At 33.6% G+C, this 20,611-nt stretch overlaps 1 long non-coding RNA gene across 1 annotated transcript; it reads right to left on the bottom strand.

Moving 5' to 3' along the window:
- Positions 1–8,324: 8,324 nt before the first annotated feature.
- Positions 8,325–8,973, bottom strand: LOC25496358 (uncharacterized). Its single transcript, XR_003012798.2, has 4 exons — positions 8,899–8,973; positions 8,709–8,804; positions 8,499–8,613; positions 8,325–8,342 (listed from the first exon to the last, which is right to left on the bottom strand). It is a non-coding gene; the product is annotated as an uncharacterized lncRNA (long non-coding RNA).
- Positions 8,974–20,611: the final 11,638 nt, after the last annotated feature.

Here is a 20,611-nt window from a genome sequence, read left to right as displayed (position 1 = left end):
AACCTTTTTCAAAAACTAATAAAAAACACAAAACCAACCAAACGTCGTTTTCTACCCCGAACTACGAGGTTTTGATCCCTCACGGGTACGTAGGCAGAGGACCACGTCCTTCCAAATCAATAAAAAATGTAGATATTTAGGTATTTATTTTTCACTTTAATTCTTCTTTTCAAAATAAGCAAGCAAGTTATAGCACATTAATTAAATAAAAACCAGAGGTTCTCGTAGAGTACTACGGACATAAAGGGTGCTAACACCTTCCCTTTATGTAACTAACCCCCGAACCCTAAATCTTTTCAAATAGGGGTAGTTTGAACTTTTTTCCCCTTTTTAATAAAATTAAATGTTCAGTCGTGAAATAATTAGTGAGTCAAAAGCTAATCAAATAGCCTTGATCTCCAAAAAATGACGCGACAGAAGGAAACAAACATGCTCATTGCATTTCATTAATAATAATATTGTTAATACAAGATGGGATATGATGATAAATAATGGGACTAGCTAGAAATATATCCTCTCCTACTAGAACATGAGCGGCTGCATTTGCTTGTCGGCTAGTGAACTCTATCCTGGAATTTGTAAAGAAAGCGGAAAAGAGAGCTTTGCAAGATGCGATAACATGCCCAAACTCGGAAATATCATCTCTACGAGAAAGGAAAGCATCACATGTAACCTTTGAATCTAGCTCGAAATCAACATTGTCGAAAGACATGTCGCTAAGCCATTGGAGGGCTTCAAATAAACCAATAGCTTCACGAACCGCAACCTGATGTAGACAAGGGAAATTCACCATTTTTCGCTAAATCAAAAGTGCCCTCCTCGTCCCGGATACATATTCCAATCCCCATACGGTTGAAACTTGACGAAAATGCCGCATCAACATTGCATTTGTAACGCCCCACACTCGGCTTCTTCCACCGAACCATAGTAGTTGCAGGTGAGCTGGATGTTGCAGCGTTGGGAGACAAATGAGCAGCTAATGTTACAGCAGAAGCCGCAGCTGGAAGGCTGAGGTTTGCTAGCTGCCAGTCAGAAATCATAACGCGGGCACGTTCGACAGCAGTAGCAACAATTTCCGTCTTGTCTTCCCACACCTTTAGGTTATGATGTTTCCATATACTCCATACCATGGCTGCAAGGGTCTGTTTATGTTCAGTTGGGAGAGTTTCCTGCAGGTTGAAAATCATGTATGTTACCGGTACAGTTGCTGCAATTACGTTCTGAATATGAGACCATTAACCTGCAAAACGCCAAACTTGGACCGCAAAAGAACAGTGAAAAAATAAGTGTGCTAATCTTCTTGACCAGAATCACAACTCACACAATGCATAGGACATTGCACACCTTTATCTTGAAGCCTCATTCTCGTAGGTAAACAACCCCGACACATCCTCCAAATTAAGTTTCGAATCTTTGGAGGAACTTTAAGCTTCCAAATACTTGACCAATTACCAGGACGGAGAAGATGAGAAGAGTCAATAAGCTCCTCGACACATAAACGATAGGCGCTCTTCACGGAATATCTTCCATTCTAATCAGCCTTCCAAATTAAACGATATGCCTGTACATGAGCTGAAGTAAATAAAATAGTCACAAGGAAGGGGGGTTTGAATTGTGACCCTTTAAAAATTATCCTGTAACTTAAAAAGTAATTCTCAAGTTGAAACTTGGAATGGTTAAGTTAATAACAGACTTCAGAACGTTCTGATGTCTGAGTGCAAAAATAGTTTAACAAAGTGAATGTGTTTGTGTGTGTTTGTGTTTGCAGTAAGTAAAGAGTATAAGGAAGAGAGAATAAACACACAGAGATTTATGGTGGTTCCCCCAATGTGGGTTAGTCCACTCCTCACAATCTTGTGAGAGTTTCCACTATGATGCTTGAGATAACCTCTCAAATCATGTACCTTACAATCTTTGTTCACCTGAACAATTACAATTATGTATTCTCTAAGCCTCAACAGGCTTGCACCTTGTTGCTAAGTTAACCACTTAGACTTTTACAATATTTGCTCAAGCTAACACTTTAGTACTCCTAAAGCTAGATGTGACTTCATTACAATTTGTGAGAAGTTTGAATGTTTGTGAATCAAATAGAAGAGGAGGGAGAAGAAGTTATCTTTAAGATAGATATCAAGAAGAGAACTGATTTAAACTACAAAGAAGGTATGAAAAACCCTTCAGTAATGATCAATTCAAATTGCAAGAGCTTCAAACAATCTTTGTTGTTTTCTTGTATGCTTTGCAAGGGTGCAAGTAATGTTGAGCCTTTAATCTCTATTTATTGAGTTTTTGGGCTCATATAGCCGTTTTAAGGTGACAAATGGTGTTATGCCATGTGTCTTGGGCCCCACAAGCTTTTACTTGAAAATCTGGGTGAACATTCTAACCATTAGAATGTTGTTGTGTTCCCAGGATGAACATCAGAATGTAGCTGTGTTCTTCATCAGAATGTTTGATATTCATGATGTTCTTCATTTGGGTTCATCAATGATGAATGTCTGATGAGTTTCTGGGTTCATTCAATACGTGACATGAGATTTGTTCATGTTTTATCCTTAAAAAGTTACTTCTCCATATGCATCAAAAGTTGCTTGAAAAAGTAGGATAAAGTTACCAAATCTGTCTTGGATTTTCTGCAGGAGAGAGAGGATAGTGGATCTGCATCTTCAGGCCCATGCTTCAAGGAGATTTGCTTGATTCAAATCAAAGGATACGTTATCTCTGATGCAAGATCTCCTTTTGCTAGCTTTTCCATCTTTCCACCAACTGTACTGTTCATGGCTGGAAGCATGTGCAGAAGTGAACATTCTGATCTTCAGAATGTTCAATTTGTTCTTACTTTAGGTTGATTTGTAAGACTTAACTTTTAATGTAATCAACACTGATAGTAAAACACAACTGAAGTGCAGTGAATGCATCATCTAGGATGATATTCTCATTGGAATATTCCTAGTACTTTAATGTTCATAGTCTTAGATGAACATTAAAGATCCTTTTGACATAGTTCCTTGTTCATGCCTTTATTTGTTGATAGATCCATGCAGATGTACTTTTCTGGACCTTTTATTCATTTCAAGTGTACTTGCATGTTCTTCACATTCTTGATGAATCTGGGTTGCTTATGAACAACCTTCTGAACTATCATCAGAACGTTCTGATCAACTCTCTGATCAACATTCTGAAATACCTTTCTGAACTTCAGAATTAGTTCATGGATTCAATGTCCTTTGATTTCATGCATCTTGGTATGATTCAAACCTTGTTCCTGTCTTAGTAAAAACATTCAAGAGCACCAGCTAAATACAAAGGAATTAATCAAAGTCCATTTAATCCTTAATCATTAAAGGTTATTATCTTTAAAATTAATTAGGGATTTTGCCTCAACATGAGCAACCAGTGGAGTACTCATGATTTGATCTGCTAAATCTGCACTAAGGACCTATCTGACAACCACCTCATTCCATCTCTTTTCATTTGGAAGCATCAAATTATCAACAGTAGCATGATGAACATATTGTACACCAATAATATCAGTAGCAATACTATCTCCATTCAAGACCCAAGGTTCTCCCAAAATAGGGATAGATCTGCCAGTACCTATACTCCAACGAGCACCGCCACACACAATGAAACGTGCACGCAGAATACTACGCCAATCGTAGCTAGGATTATGACCAATATTAGTAGTGAGATAGGTGTTGTTTGGAAAATATTGGGCTTTGAATAACTGGGAAACGAGGGAGTTCGGTTCCGTTAGGAATTTCCAACCTTGTTTTCCTAACATGGCAAGGTTAAAAGTCGTAAGGTCTTTGAATCTCATTCCTCCATTGGTTTTGTGCATAGATAATTTCTCCCAACTTAACCAATTTATTCCTCGCTGATTTGTGCGTCCGTGACCCCACCAAAAAGAATTTATCATTTTTTCAATCGTGGTAATAAGTGTTGCAGGAAGTTGAAAAATACTCATCACGTACGACGAAATGGCTTGCAAAACAGATTTAATCATGACTTCACGTCCCGCTTTAGATAAGCATTTACTACTCCACAAATTGATTTTTTGCCACACACGATCCTTGATAAAAGCGAACGTGGAATTTCTATTCCTTCCAATCATGGAGGGTATACCTAAATATTTGCTTGTAGCAAGAACTACCTGAACCGCTAAAATAGAAACAAGGTTATTCCTCAGATGATCCGGCACATTGCGACTACAAAAAATTTTAGATTTTGCTAAACTAATAGCTTGCCCAGAAGCCGTTTCATAAGTGACAAGAATATCTTTCTTTGACTTGAGCTTCGCTTACATCTGCTCTGAAAAATAGAAAACAATCATCAGCAAATAAAAGGTGGGATATAGCAGGAGCTCCTTGCAAATTTGAGTTCTAGAAATTGTGCCTATATCCTCCGCATCCCTAATGAGCGAAGAGAGACCTTCTGCGCACATAATAAAAAGATACGGAGATAGAGGGTCCCCTTGACGAAGACCACGACCCGGAATAATAGGACCTACGGGTTCATGGTTTACAATAACAGAGTTAGTGAAGCTCGAAATTACTTACTTTGTCAGAGGTTAATTGCATTATTTTTATTTTACGTACAAGGTTCTTACGATTTCATGCAAACGACGATTCTATATGGCTGGAATATACTTAATGTTACTGATTCGATTTCTTGAAAACAAAGTGGCCATCGATCTCACACGAGTAGAATCCATTGCAGCACAAGAGGTTGTTAGTCACTTATCGTTGTACAAACCTAAGAAAAAACTCACAAAGTATACAAAATGTTTTGCAGAATAGAGACTAAGAAACTTACAATTTACAAAAAAGAGAAACAATGTCAAAGAAATAGAGTTTTTTTTCTAATATTTATCTATTGGTCTAGTGACTAACACATACTAAATTAAAATCAACCAACACAGGAAGGTGGAAATGTAGGGACACAGGTTCGAACCTGAGATTCCACATAAAATGTCCTCCACTACGCCAAAAAACGGATTTAATAATACTTTTTTTTGCTCTTTAATAGCACTAAAAACTACTATTAAAGTCGCCGCTATTGTAAGTATAGCATCTTTATAGCACTTTTAGAGGGCTATTAAAAGTCTGGTATTTAATAGCGTTTTTAGAAAAGGGCTATTTGAAAGCCTTTGAAATAGGTATTTTGAATAGGATTTATTAGCACTTTCTTTTAAAGTGCTAACATATGATGCAACTTTAATAGCAATTTCTGAACAAAGCGCAATTAAAAGGCTAATTTATTTATAAAAAAAAAATAGTATGCATTTCAAATATCACTATGATTTGTTTGTAACCCAAATGCAGCCATATACTACATTCAATTTCCAATATCAAATAAAATTTTAATTACTCATTGCATATATAAAATCATAAGATCTAAAACTTGTCAACAAATAGCATAGAAAAAGATATTACATAGCCAAATTTTCCAATACAAAACAACATTGCTCAATTCCAAACAAACAATTTACTCATATTCTCTTCACAAAATAAATATAACCTAAAAAACAAGGACAACAAAACAACAACAACTAGGAACAACATCCAACCGAAGCACTTCCCAATACTCTTGTTTTATACAGTAAAAATATTTTGCCGGACGTTGTTTATTGAAAGCACCATTACTGTCTTTTAGATACAACTTTGCCATGTTGGTTCTGAATGCCCTGTGCAACCCTTCCAGTTTCTATGAGTACAAATTTGTTATGTTCCTTGCCAATCACAAAAGCTTTCTGCAAGACAAAGTATTTCATTACGAATTATAACAAAAATAGATTGGCTTCAGTTTGTAAATCACTTTCACAGTTCAGTATTTTAAAGGGTGTTCAAGTCAGCTTTTTAAATGGGAGTTCTGTTCAGTTCAAGGTTCAATTTAGTTCTAAACAATTATTTGAACAACCCTACAAATAGATTAACTTAAATAAAATTTTACAATTAGCTTGAGTTAGCGTGTTACTTTAATGTCATGCCAAATGTGACACCAATGTCCAAACTGTGAAACCAATGAAACTAGCAAAACCCTTGTTGTTATGCTTAATTGGTTGACCTCTCGCATTCCATTGAACCTACAACAAAATTGAAGTGCAAAAAAAGAAGTCAGCAGTCTTACTGAAGTTTCACTAATATTTATTAACATTAAAAGAGTTTTAGAAACCAAAATTAGCAACAAATAATGTCAAATTCAATCTCTAAAGTATCACTATTATTTATGAAAAATGTTATTTCACACGAAATAAAACTGTCCTGAGATTTTCCAGACACATGTGGCATGTATGCCATCCATCCATTAGATTATGATTTCCATCTTTCTCTCCCCCACCTCCCATGATTTCCGCTGACAGCTGTTTTTAATTGGTTTATTTTCATTCTTGATGCATTCAGGACAAAACTTGTCGCGGTAAATAGCAAAGCTGTTTATTTATTAACGTCAAGCTAATATTTATTAACATCATTGAGTTTAAAACAATGAGGACACAATTGAGAAGATGTGATTGGTTAGGACCATCTTCAATAGAGCACTCCATTTTGGGTGCTTAAGTGGACCGTGCATGTACGCATCATCTATTTTTTTAATATCAATCATATTATTTACTAAGCACCCAATCTCTTCAACCCATCACCTCGGAAAATAGATCCTATTAATAACTCAATGTATTGTATTTCAACAACGTTTATTGATATGTGTACAATTTATTACATATGGTCCACGAGAATTAAAGAGAGAGAGGATGCTTATATAGCCACCCTTCTCTAGAGGCACCAAATATTTTCTCTCCATAATAAGGGTGCTTAATTAATTCCGGTGCTAAATAAGTGAGGTACCCACCATTGTGGATGCTCTAATGGCATTCTGTGCAAATTTTGAGGCTTTGACGACAACTCTGTGCAATTATGATATTGATGAAAAATTGGTTCACGCAGTTTCCGACTATATTAAAGCCATGTGAATGCATCATTGAGATTCTTAGAGGCCAATACACTCATTTTGTTGGATGTTATAACTGATCCGTCTTTCATTTTTCTGTAACCGTAAAGGTTTATATAGGACATCTATACTATATATATATATATATAGAAAAAGAAAACTATCCCTTTCAGCATACTTTTGGGTTCAACTTTTCTTTTCAAATATAGCTTTGATTTTTAATTTTTATTTTAAATACAAATAAACAATAGATAAGAATAAATTTAATTTAAGAAGAAAATTTACTCACAATTTCTTATGAATTGTTCTTAATGTTAGCTAATTATAAAATAACACGTGGATTACTAATCCATGTCACTAATCGTCTCCGTTAACCCTCTTTTACCTATGTTAACCATAGATCAAACTCACAAAACAAAAACTCATGTTACTTTTTTATCAGCCGATTTTTTGTTGTACATCTGTGTTGTTTCCCTTAATACAACCGACAAAGATTGCCATGTATTTTTATATCCCTTCCACAAAAAACAATATTTCACTACTACAAAAATGGGCTTATTTAGCGCTTTTTTTTTTGCTTTAGCTAGCGCTACTGTAAATGGCGCTGGTAAAGGTAATATAGCGCTTTTATTTTTGTATAAAGCGCTATCTAAAGTAGTGTTTAAATAGCACTTATGTCAAAAAGAGCTAACAAAGATTAACCTTAGGTAGCGCTTTCAATAATAAAAGCCATCTAAAATGCGTTTAAAATAACACATTAACTTTAAAAAATAGCTTTTATGTTTGAAAACGCTATGTAACACTAGTATTTAAATAGCACTTTTGTCCAAAAGCGCTAACAAAGATTAACCTTAGATAGCGCTTTCAATAACAAACGCCGTCTAAAAGGCATTTGAAATAACGTTTTCACTAGTAAAAAGTAGCGTTTTTGTTTTAAAATGCTATGTAACACTTGGTTTATATAGCGCTTTACGCATGAAAGAAGCGCTAGGAAAAGCATTAAATTTTATTTTTTTTTAGGATATATTTTTTTTTTGTTTTTATAGATAAGATAAAATAATAGATATATATATATATATATATATATATATATATATATAATTTTTCTAAGGGAAATATGTATATTTTTTGCACATTAAAATTGAGACTGTTATTTATCAAATAAAACTAAACATATCATAAAAAATGTATGTATATATAGCATAAATGTCAGAAATGTATAGCCACTAATATGGTAACATGGATATCTGAAAGTTACAACTAATTAGTTAACATAAAGTGCAAAATCTTCTATGGTAGCATGTCTTCATCTATCTTCTTGGTCGTCTCAACATTTTTATTCATAAAAAAGCAGGCAAATCATTATTCATTTCCGAAATTCGTTCACTCTCCACCACCTGCATATATATGGCAGAAAACCCCATTAAGCAATAAGCAACTATATTATATTAGACAAATTCAAATTACTGCTGATCATAGTACAAATTAAAGCAAGATTATAAATTAAAAACACTACCACTTCTACCAAATATATTTTGAAACATGAAACGCACCCTTATCATAAAAATATCATATAAACAAAAGGCTCATCATGAACTGACACCATTCTTCTTGGATTTCTCTTAGTTTATCATTTGAGTATGTCACACACTTGAAACCCTCAATGTACTACATATATTATAACAAAAAATAACCATATGTTACTTAATAAACTTAAATAATATATACAAATATTATACTTTAATATAAAAAATAACATATACCAGCTTTGGAATCTCATTTAGTTTTGAAATGAGAATCTCTTTCATAAACCTCATCACAAAGTACCCGCAATCTATACCATTTTCTTGGCGAGGACACTACAAAAAATAAAATAAGTTTGTATAAATAAAATTATTTATATTATATTCATACACTAATTGTTTAAGGTTGTTATATGTTATATTATCAAACCTGTACTCGGACCCATGATATGTTGTTAAATTTATTCTTTGATACTTGAGTGTCCCTTGCAGAGCGAAATAACTTTAGAACTCTACAAAATATAAATGTAAATTTAGATTACATACAACTGACCATATATATATATATATATATATATATATAGTTTTCATATACAACAACTGACCATAGATATAGATATATTAGAATAGAATATTGAGACTTGGAGGGAAGATTTGAAAATAAGAGAAAATAAGTAGGTTAAGGATTTTTATAAAAGGGGAGAGATAGAATTAGAAAATAAGGATTACGTGAAACCTGTTTTTGGAGAAAAGGGAGAAAACAAGAGAGGAGAAGAACCAAAGAGGAAGGGCTATCGGTCGATTATCCTAAGGTAAGGGTGAGACTAACTTTCTCTAATTCTAAGTTGTATAATTCTGAAAAAGAGTTTAACCTTGTAGTTGTTGTTAGTTTTGATGTTATAGAAATTAGGGTTAGATTTCATTGATAATCTTTTGTATAATCTTCACTTTCTTCACTCAAAACACTAAGGAACCTGCGGAACTCCTAGGAACTTGAAATGAATTTGCTTCACTTTGTATTGTCTACAACAACCTTCTAAGAGCCCATGGTCTTCAATTCTTATCCTTGATCATTCACATGATGTCTTGATTTGGTCATTTACATGATTCCTCACTACAAAACACTCAAAACACCTATGAAGTTGCATGATATATGAGAAAACTTAATTTCAACGAATCAAGGGAAAAGAATACAATATTTTCCTCAAACCATGGAACACTCCTCTAACTCTCATATCATTTTCCTTCAAATGCAAAGAAAACGTACAAAAAACATAGCCAAAATGTCATATGATGATCTGTCATCGGTGAGGTTTATATTCATCAACTAAACAATCAGGTTTTAGTTCCTTCTACCAAAATCCAAATACAACCGAATGGTTTGCAACCATGAGACAAGTGAACTAAATGTCATGTTTCGTTAGACTCTATTTCGTCGTTTATTGCTTCTTGCCAAAAATCAGCACCCAATGAGGATATAACTTCTTTAATGCTTAATGGATCTTATTTCAATGTATAAACCATACACTTGGTCCATACTCTTTAGCAATTCTTGCTTTCATACCTCTTCGAGGTTTTCATACTTATTTCTGATTATTGGAATGTGATCAGATATAATGCCCTCACTAGCTCTTAATTTTTTAAAAGGGAATTTATTGTTCCCCACTAGTGCCCCCACTATTCTTTAAGTTACAGGGGTACTTATCTTCGTAGACGTCAGCATCGATTGTTTCTATGATCACTTTAGCATTTAGGTCATAAAACCTATATGCTTCACAATTTAAAGCATACTTAATGAATACACATTCATAGGCTCTGCTAGCGAGTTCAAGTCTCTTGGGGTTCAGAATCCAAATATAATCCAGACTACCCCAAGCTTAAAAATAAGACATCTTTAGTTGTGTTTTCTTTAAAACTTCATAAGTTGAAATTTTGGTCTTAGAGTTGAGTACTCTATTTAACATAAATTTCAATTTTTGTTATAAAACTTGAACATATAAAGTGTATCAATTTTATTTGTCAAAATTTACGGTCATCAATAAATATGATACAATATATTTTTATAAATTCTAGTTTATGTTCCATCAAGTTTGCACATATCATAATTTATTAAGTTTAGAGGTTCAAATTCTCTACACACTAATATATATATATATATATATATAGAGGGTGTTTCAAATGAGAGGAGTTTTTAAATGAGAGGGTGAGAGGATGAAACATCAGCCTTTAGATTAAATATACGGTTTTGATTAGATTTTAATTTAATACATAGCACGTGACTCTCTTTCATTCTCTCTCCCACGTTAATAACTATGAGTCTATGACTCTCACTCTTCCATCTCCTTTTGTTCTTCCTATCAAGTTTCTCCATAAGACTCTTCTCCAATTGGGTTTCCCACAGAACAATAACCAAGACTGATCTTAACAACATCATCAGCAGTAACTTTCTCAAACAATCCTTCAAGAGATTTATGAGCCTTTGAAGTAGCAGCAAGTGACCTCAAATCAGTTTTATCAACAGTTTCTGACATCCTTAATGACTCACAAGTAGAGAAATCAATAGTAGCAGAAAGAACATTCAAGATAATGCTTTCTTCCATAGCTTCTCAAAAAAAAAAAGATAATGCTTTCTTATAAACTCCATAATAATATCTTCAATTTGATCATAACTATTATCATGTTGAAAATGAACATGAACGTGTGTGTTATCACGATTTTGGGGTATCAAGTCATTAATTAGGCTTGAACCTTTCAATCTTTGATATTCTCTATTTTTTCTTGGGAAGGGCAAAATTGAGAAAACCCTTAGAAATTCTAAGTTCGGGGGTCGTTTTCGTTACGGGAAGGTGTTAGGCATCCGCAATGACTATAGTACTCTATAGGAACCGTTTTCTTAGTTTTATGTCTACGCTTTATTTTTAATGCTATTTATTAAAAAGAAGTTGATTATGTTAAGAATGGAGGGAGGAAAATGTTTGAAGTTTTATTTCATTGGACTTGGAGAGGTTTTGACCTCTTGCCTACATACCCTTTTAAGGGATCAAAATTCCATGTAGTTCTCTTTCAAAAAATGTTTTTGCGTGTTTGATTGATTTTAGTTTTTTTTGGAAAATAGTTTTGAAGAAGAGAAAGAAGCCGTAAAGGCATGAGAAAAAGTAGTGAAGAGTTGGTTCAATTATTAAAAAGAAAATGTCTAAGTTGGAATTAGAGTTCATTTGAGTTTGATTAAGAAAATAAAAGAAAATGCAATGGAGTTTTGACTCCAAGGTTTATTCGGAAAAATTTTCAAGTGATGGAATTTGCTTATTTTTTTGGAAAATTGACATTTTTCTAAGTATCGCGTTTCCTAAGCATACATCTAAAGCGGTAAACATACAACGTGTGTGCGTGTCGGTGCTTGTGTCGGTGTACATCATTAGAGAGTCCATTGTCCGTTACATTGGCCCTAGTTTACATTCTATGGTCTTGCAAGAAATTAAAAGGAAATTTAAACTACCTAAAATATTACATGACATTTTAACATAGAAATTAAAAGAAAAATAATGCCTAAACTATGAGAAATTGAGATGAAAGAGGTGAGATGCTCATGGGATGGATGAAACATGAAATGAAATGGTTAGTGATATAAGGCATAAAAATGGTAAAAAAAGGTAAACAAAATTGAATAGGATAGCAAAAAAGAAAAGAGCAATGAAGTGAAATAAAATGGCAAAATATACCTAGAATTTGTTATAACACTTAGACATGCACATGACCTATAATTCTCTCATCATAGCAATTTTAAAGAGGTTTGATTTTAAGCTATAATGTGAGGATAACAAGGACACATACAAGCCAAGCATTATGACACATTCATAGGAATATTTTACACTTCTTCTTTTGTAAAAAAAACACATATTATTGGCAAAAATAAAGGAATGAAAACACACATCACACCAACAGTAAAACACACATATAATCAGGGATATATTCATCATTAAATTGCACATCAATCATTCACATCACATGCCAAAATTTTATGAAGAAAATATGGCAAGAAATTCACAAAATTAGACCAAAAAGAACAAATTAATCAAGAAAATATCACATATATTTTTATCATTTTTTAACATGTAAAAACATCACAAAAGTATCAAAAATACATCAAGAAACATATAGGAATTTTTAGGAATTTTTTTGCAAGAAAATTGGACAAGCAGGGGGTTCAGATAGCAAGAAACAGGGTGCAAATAGCAGGAAATAAGAAAAAAAATATAGAAACAAACAAACTGAAAAACCAAGCCCAAAACCCATGGATCTGGATGCACAGGGAGCGTTGGATTGATCCAGGAAGCCAAACCTTAGATCTAAAGGTTCAGAATGAAGGGAAAGAACCAGAAATAAACCGGACCGGTTCAGTTGTTTATAAAAAGGCTTATGGACCAGTTTTTTTCATTTCTTCCTCTCCTTTCTCTCTCTTCTCTCATTCTAGTGAGAGAATCTCTCACTTCTCTCCTCCCTCTCTCTCGCCGGAAACCGGAAATAGAAGATGATCTTCATCTTCTCCGGTGAAGTTTGTTCCTCCGGCGTGGTGGCCGGCCGCCCAAGGGTGTCGGCGCCGCCGCCGCAGTTGAACAAACTTCTCCGATTTCGAAATTTTTTACATTTTTAGATATCCTTTTTTGTTCTGAACATGAATATGGCACTGGATTTTGCGTGCAAAGCTCGAATCAACGTAGATCTGAGATTCCTTTTCGCGGTTTTGAAAGAAACTTTTTCACGTTTTTTTTTGTTTTTTCGAATGGAATCTTTTAAAACTCCATAGATCTACACTTGATTCGTCTTTGTTGATGTTCTTGAGAAAGAAAGATGAAGTTTGAATTTTACCTGTGATTTTCGATTGGAGATTTCGAATAAGTTCTTCGGAAAACTTCGATTTGATTCTGTTTGTTGATTTTCTGACTTGAAACCGAAAATAAATCGGTGTTCTTCATCTTCACCGGTTCGACTTTTCTTTCCCTCTTCTTCTTCCTCAAAAAAGTCTCAGCGATCGTGCTTGAGTTTGCCGCTTTCAGTGGTGAATTCGCACTTGAATTGCAGAGCAACACGATTCAATGATGAAGATTCTTTGATGAATCTCTGAGAATCGAAAAGAAACTGATGAATTTGATGAATTTGTGATGAATTTGAGTTCTGGAAAATTTTAGGGTTTTTGATTTGTTCTTGGTGATTTTCTGTTTTGATCTAACATAAAAGAGAGAGAAAATCTGAATCTGTTTGTGATGTGGCACTGATTGAATGGGTCTGTGTGGCACTGTGCACCTTTTATAGGCTGCCATGTGTGATTCTGGATTAATGAGATGATGACACCTGTTTTGGACTTAGGGGCCTTTCTGCAAAAAAGTAAAATTGAGGACTAAACTGCAATTAATAATAATGGACAAAAAAATGCAATTTTAAAAAGTTTTGGACTAAAGTGCGATTCTTGGAAATTGTTTGAGGGACTAAAATGTAATTAAAATAAAATTGGACTAAAATTGGTAATTTGGAAAAAAAAAACGTAAAGTGAAACCAAAAATAAAATCAACAAAAGGACTAAAATGAACCAATTACAAAAATGAGGTATTTTAAAATACCTCTCTGCCGAAATTTTGACAGGAAAAGACCAAAATACCCCTAGGGACTAAACTGACTCAGATGCAATTTTTTTGAAATGGTTTTTTTAAACAAAGACTCAACAATGATTGGTACAGACAAGTTGAAAAGACTCAGAGACAAACACAGGGACTAAAATGGGTTCCACTGCAGGAAATGACCAAAATACCCTTTTTGTATGATTTCTTGAAATAAAATGCAAGAAAAGTAATGCGATGTTTCAGAGAGTTTTCAAATGACTTGTAATGCAAGAAAAGACACTTTGGATGGTTTTATGCAAGAAAATCATGTTTGAACGTACTTTGAGACAGAGACAGTAAAATATGCAGATGAAAAGAGAGTAAAGGTTCAGAGTAAAACAACAGCGAATTGACAAATATCAGTGTTAGAAAACAAATTTGAACGAGTATTTTTAGGTCCAAAATCAGGGTATAACAGTGAGTTATACCATCTATATTACACGTCATATGTATGTCTTTGAAGTTTGAACAAATGAAAATCAATATCCTGCTCATTATCCCTGTACCTGTTACTATTATCATGTTGAAAATGAACCTGAACGTGAGTTACCCTACTCGTTACAATTAACCTTGTTCCAGAATTTTTTTACTTAATTAAGGTAGTTAAAATATGTTCACTGGGTTCATATCACTACCTTAAAGTGGACTGGGAAACTGTTAAATATGGTGTGTAATTAATTGGTTGTTGGAAAAGTATGGTGTGAAAGAGTTGTACCAAAATATTTTGATAGGTGGGATTGGTAACAACTAACAAATCTTTACTTGATTGTAAAAGATTTATAAAAGCCTTATAACATGAATATTAACCAAAATCTGTTACTGATATAAGCGTGTACAAGAAGCACAACAAACTCGAGAGCATAACAAATACAAACGTCTACGACATACCGGAAAACAAGCCAAAAACAGATCCCTAAACAGTCAATTGTATAAAGAGGCCTATTTAGTTTTATTGGTTAAATTTTCAGCATTTCAAATGTTCGGATTTCAAATTATGCAGCTGGCAGTAATCTTATACAATTTCAATCAAACTTCTTGATCTGAACTAAGCACTGGCAGTAATCTTTAATAGACAGTAGCAACGTTAATTTAAATCAACATTGCAAAAATTAATTACAAAAACATTAGGTCATCAATTCCTTTAACCCATCAGTCGAGGATTGTTCAAAAATCGGCGACGGCAAACAACTTTTTCGTCTTCACCGGTTGTGTTCATGGCGGCGAGAAGAGAAGGAGATGGCGAGGTAGATTTGTGCGATGATAAGTGATATGTAGAATTGTAGAGATTTAAGCGAATCTGGGAGCACATTTGAAGAGATGGACAATAAAATTGAGATTTAAGAACAAGAAGGTTACAGTTATGGCAACGGTGAACAAATTTTCACGGATTCTGTTTGTTGCAACGAGAAGAGAGGGTAAAGTAGGAAATTGAAATTGAGAGGGATGCTCGTTTCCCCTAGAAAAGGAGATGGAAGAGTAACGTGAGAGAGAGAGAGAGTGAAAGAAGTCACGTGCTATGTATTAAATTAAAATCTAATCAAAACATATATATGAATTTTTGGTTCATTTATCCTGACTGCAATAGATAAAAAATTTCTAATCATATAACTTTAGAATTAAGTCCAAGTTACTCAAGTTTTAAACATTTGTTCACATAATAAATTTTGACATGTCAATTGTTAAAATCACACAACTTGAAAAATAGAAGGATAATTTAATTTTGAATATGCCATTAAAGGCGCGGTCTTTGCCTCACAAAAATGCATGGTGCGCAAGTCTCTCTTTAAGTCTGAGTCAACTCGGTCTTATTTAATACAAATCTAAAATTCCGATTATTTCTTATCTATAGAGCATGCATCACGTCCTAGAGAATAATCTCCTTTTCGGTTGTGAATTACGACTTCATATCTCCGATGCCAACTACTTAATTGGTGTAAGAAGATTCTGACAACACTTTTATATTTCCAGCAGTTACATATAATTCTAAACATAGCATAATCATAAAACATGGCGCAAGACGCTAAAGTCTATCCACCAATCACTTAATTCATCAACTAGATTGAATTAACTAGGCATATCAGTGAATTTCTCTTAAGTTAGGCAGTGGAGCATCAATTTACATATGACCTGGTTAACTCACAATTGTATAAAAAATAAATTAATTGTGAGCCCTAGTCATTTCTTGGGGTCCATTCTCGTTGCAATTGGAGTTCTTATACACAATGCGATTATGAATTTTGAAAACAAATTTTAAAATAGATTTAGAGCGGCGGTTGTGAATTCGTTCTTGTTGTTGTTTGAAACTGGCACTTCATTGTTTCAGTCGAAAGATGTATTTCTATAATATGATTTATCCCTGTCGTCTTTAGGGACAACAAAACCTCAATGAGTAGTTTCTTCGGTAGACATGACAGAAAGAAACCTCTTAAAATTGTTGTTTTTTGCCATTGCTCTGTCATCGAATTGTTGGTTTTGGAATTCCAAATTGTTGTATTTGAATTTCCAAATTCTATTTGATAGAGAATATCTTCCGAAGTTGCTACTAGGTCGAGGCACGACCAGGCAAGGTAGATTTTCAACCAAGCCGCCTCTAGGATAAAACAAGTTCAGCTGCAATTGTGCAGTTAACTACTGCACTGTCGAAAACCGTTTGAGAATTACACAATCAAATATGGGTATTAATGCCACTCTTTTAAAACTGAAACCAATCAATTATGGTACTATGACCACTCTACTATGGTATTATGACCATTCAAATATGGTGTTACCACCACTCTAACTTTTAACATCTCCAAATGTCAATATGGTATTTAACCACTTAAATATGGTGCTACGATCATTCTAACTTCTAACTTCTCCAAGAATTGATGAAGACCAAATGTCAATATGGTATTTAACCACTTAAATATGGTGCTACGGTCATTCTAACATCTAACTTCTCTAGAAATTGATGAAGAATATACTTCTAAGATCATTCTTATTATACCAAAAGAGGACTATGATCTTAAAATATTATTTATTCTTAAGGGACATAAATATTTATAGGGACTATGCTCTTAAGGTCGACATTCTTAATTTTGAATGGACAATAAATCGAAAAGAGACTATGGTCTTAGGAATAGCTCATTAACACAACTTGGAGGGAGAAGAGAGAAAGAGTTGTCGATAACTCAATAGAAATCTTTGGTGTGTGGAATGCACTATACGTGTTCTCTATTTGTAGAGAAAATTCACAACTAATAAGTGAGAAACTTTGGAAACAAGTAATACATTATTTTGGTATTAAGTAATTCACAAATTAGACCTAGTATAAAAATATCTCAATTGAGTAATAAAATATATTATATTGAGTAAAAAATATATTATATTATCTACTAAAATATTTTTCAAATTGTGCACCAAAATATATTAGATTGCATACCAAAATATTTCATAATGTGTTATGAAATATTCTCGATTGCATTAATAAATATTTTAGCTAAAAGTTGAGGCATAAGAAATCACTTTCCAATCATGATTAAATAAAATACTTAATTTAACATTTTGAAATAATAAAATATATATATATATATATATATATATATATATATATATATATATATATATATAAATTAGTGTTTACTTCATTCACATAATTATATACAGGTACACACTCATTATATAAACACTACTGATATGTATGATCTATCTAATATGAAACTTCAATTTTTTTTTCTTTTTCAAATCAGATAAAACTAGTTCTACTCAACTGAAAAATGTGTGTTTAGTCTTTTAACTTAATTTTCACATATCTTCCAACATTTTCTTTTTAAACAGGACACTAAATAAACATCAAGATATCCCATTCACGAGCTTCTCGTGGCCTATAAAATATTCATCCTTATAACAAAAGATGATTTATCTCCTCGTATATGGATAACCTTAATTTTGTGTGCATGCGGCCTCGAGTAGAGTAACCTTAATTTTATATACGGTTATTGGAACGTGTATTATCCGGTTAAAAAATAAGAGTTATGATACATAAACACCCTTAGGTGGCAATACACCCCTTGACACCCACACAAAAATCTGACATGTGGCCATATGGACCCCGCACAAGTACACTTTCTCTTTCTTCTTCTCTTCTCTCTTCCTAATATATGGGGTGTACAAGGGTGTATGCAATTAAAAGGTGTCTATGTAACATTTTCCAAAAATAATACATCATGCATGAAAACAATATTGATTTGTCCACTATGAACCCAATGACAAAATTATGGAACACATGCATCGAAAAAATATACTCCCTCCGTCCCAAATTGTATGTCATTTTAAAAAAAATATTTGTCCCAAATTGTATGTCATTTTACAATACCAATGAAACATTAATGTTACTTTTCCTATTATATCCTTAACTATTTATTACTCTTTCTTCTTTCAATTCTTTCATTTATCTTTCTCATATCATTTATTAAGGATAATTTTGTAAAACAACTCATAATATCTCTTTCCTACATAGTATTAATTACATTTCTTAATATGTGTGAAATATTCAAAACGTCATACAATTTAGGACGGAAGGAGTATTAAGGAGATCAAATGCATAAAAAATATATATGTTAAGGAATGGCCTTTAACGTGGGTTGGAGGGGCGGCCGAACCACATTTTTTAAGACACCAAAAGTATAAAAAATATATTATCATTACTTTGTAATTAGTACTGTATAAATTCATTTTCTTACCTGGCTTGGATAAATTTCTTAAAATTATATTATTAGATGTCCTTGATTATGAATGAATCTTTCGCAATAAAAAATATAAAAAAAATTAAATAATAAAGATACATAACTTTATTGATTTATCCGAGACATAAATTTTTGGAACTCACATTGAGCGATACCTATTACCAACGTTTGTATGGTAAAATATGATGGCTGGCCAGCCCCAGGTTTTCTTTAAACTATTATCATATTGCTTTTTAAATTTTTCTTTTTCTTTTTTAACAATAAAAATTGGAATAAATGACGACCAAAAGAGACTCCTTAGAAGCACAAGGTGTGCCAATAAGGGCTTAAAAATTTTACAAGCTTACGACCAAACAAGCAACTAGGAAGCAACTTAACTTTATTATATGCCCAAACAAACAATAGGACCCAACCACGACAAACATTAATATTAGTTGTATTCATCCACTACATGGAGTGTAACTTAACTTTATCTAACCGGTGGTGAATGGTGCTTTCTGTATTCTTGAAAATTTTATTATTTCTTTAATTCCACAAAACTCATGTGCAACATAATCAAACAAGTTCCATAAAGGAACGCCGAACTCGCGACCCTCCTGAAGAATAAAGAAACTGAATAGCGTGATCATGTAAATGGTACGTATCAGCCGTGAAAAGCCAAGCTACGCCCGCTCAAGACCCCATAGAGAATCGAAATAATAAGGACAAGAGAGAAATAAATGATGAGTAGTCTCGATACACCCACACCCAGTCATATGCTAACTAACTTTCATGAGAAATAATGCCACCGCCATAAAACTGTCCTTCGTCGCCAATCGATTTCGAAAAAGAAGCGAAGCCAAAATAGAAACCTTCGAGGAAATTTGTTTATGCCAAATGAGTTCTGAAGTAGCATCAAGGCTAGGGTCCTTTTGAGTAGTAAGCTTTTGATACTCATTCCGAATAGAGTAACCGCCACTAGGTGCAAGCTTCCACTGCCAATAATCTGAAGAATTATTCTACAAATAAATGTTATCAAGCAAAATCCTACACTTCTCTAACAGCTCGTCCTCCTATGCCCACAATCGACGGCGTCACTGTCAGGCCACCCCTCCCTCCTCCCACCCTAAACCATCCACTACAGATATTGACTTGTTTTCAGACGAATCGAAAAGACGCTTAAACCACACAGGCAAGGGGGACCCTCCTAACCACAAGTCAGTTTAAAAAAACGTATTTGTCCCATCGCCAACCATCCTTCGAGTACACTCCTTAAATGACCGACCTCCATACACACCTTTTCCATCATGAATTATCGCTACCTCCCTTCAACAAAAAGAACCACTTCGGCCCCCAACGTCCAACCTCTCATTCACCTCACCATACCGAGCTACCAATACCTTGTACCATAAACCCCTTTTAGCCACTAACATCCTACATCATAATTTACCTAACAAAGCAATGTTAAACTCCATCATCTTCCTAACCCCTAAACCTCAATAATCCTTACTCAAACATATATTATGCCAACCAATCCAAGAAATTTTCCTATATTTCTCACTCCCTCCCTAATTTTTTTTTTCTTTCAATAAAGATTCAATAGAAGAGATAATACCTAATGAAGGTTTGAAGAAGGAAAGAGCATATAAAGGCATAGAGGACAAGAAATACTTAAGGAGAACCAGACGCCCACCAAAAAAGAGAAATCTACTCCTCCACCCAGACAACACCGTTCTCAAAAACAATAAATGTTGGAAAAAAAATGTGTTTAACATTACCCTTTGAG

The sequence above is a fragment of the Medicago truncatula genome, chromosome 6 (assembly GCF_003473485.1).
Source record: "Medicago truncatula cultivar Jemalong A17 chromosome 6, MtrunA17r5.0-ANR, whole genome shotgun sequence".
Classification (NCBI taxonomy): domain Eukaryota; kingdom Viridiplantae; phylum Streptophyta; class Magnoliopsida; order Fabales; family Fabaceae; genus Medicago; species Medicago truncatula.
Note: the sequence above shows the minus strand (reverse complement) of the source record. Positions and strands in the feature narration are given on the sequence as shown.